Here is a 1,289-nt window from a genome sequence, read left to right on the forward strand (position 1 = left end):
GAAAGTACAACTGGACATCTACAGTTCTTGGGAGATAAACTCGTTAGTTGGGCATCAAAGAAACAGAACTGCGTTTCCATTTCCACTGCTGAAGCAGAATATGTAGCTGCTACAAGCTGCTGTTCTCAGGTGTTATGGATGCAGACTCATTTTCACAAAATATGTAACTGCTGAAACAGAATATGGAGACTCAGCTTAAGGACTACGGGTTCTATTTTCACAAAATCCCTATTTACTGTGATTCTAAAAGTGCCTTGAGCGGTGTTCATATAAACCGGAAGTGCCTTGAGCGGTATTCATTCAAACCGAACGTGTCTTGAGCGGTATTCATTCAAACCGTACATGTCTTATGCGGTTACTATTCGGTTTAACACTTAGTTTCTATTCATTCCATAAACCGGACACTTCTTGAACGGTTTATTCTTATACCGAATATGTTTTGAGCGGTTTCGCATTTGAACGGTTTGACTCTTTGACTATAAATAACTGTTTCATTGTTCATTTTTACTTTTTTACATACTCGAATATTCGTTCATCGTCTCCGCTTGAAATCCGCTTGTTCTCCGCTCAACTATACTTCAAACGACTTCAGATTTGTGTTCGTTGTTCTTTGATTCTAATCCAGGTTTCGAATCGATTTCTAAACTTCTTTCATTCATACGTCTATTGATTTGATTTGTATTGTTGTTTTTGACTGTTCTTGACCTAATTCTTTCATTTGTTTATAATTGATTCATAATCTAGTATTTGCTCAGATTAGACTATGATTTTAGTGTATTTCGAGTCGTTTTAGTGTTTCGATTGAGTATGTGATACGCATTTTGTTTTGTTTTGATTTTATTATGTGTATTTTGTGGTTTTAATCATTTCGTGTTTGATCGGAAATCTCACCGGACACGGTGATCGGATTTCAAATCCGTTCAACCTTAAACCGGTTGATGATTGTCCGGTTTAGTCTTGTGATTTTGTTTGTCGTCCGGACTTCTAATCCGGACAACATTATTGAATTTTTTGTTAACTGTTTCTTTGTCGTCCGGACTACTTATCCGGACACCTTGTTTTTGTTTCATGTTTCGTAGTGTCTTGACCAGATTACTAATCTGGTCAATGTGAGTTTTGTTTTCAAATTTCCCAAGTGTTTGAAATTTTTTATTTTTTTTTTATTTTTTGTGTGTGTGTGATTTTTTTTGTTTTTAATTGTTTGTGTTTGAGTTTTTTTAATTCAATAATACAATGGGTACTAATAGTTTAGTTTTTTACAGGTATAATGGCTCAAATTGGACATCAGT

Source organism: Cynara cardunculus (genome assembly GCF_001531365.2).
Source record: "Cynara cardunculus var. scolymus isolate 2C chromosome LG 17, CcrdV1, whole genome shotgun sequence".
NCBI classification, from domain to species: Eukaryota; Viridiplantae; Streptophyta; class Magnoliopsida; order Asterales; family Asteraceae; genus Cynara; species Cynara cardunculus.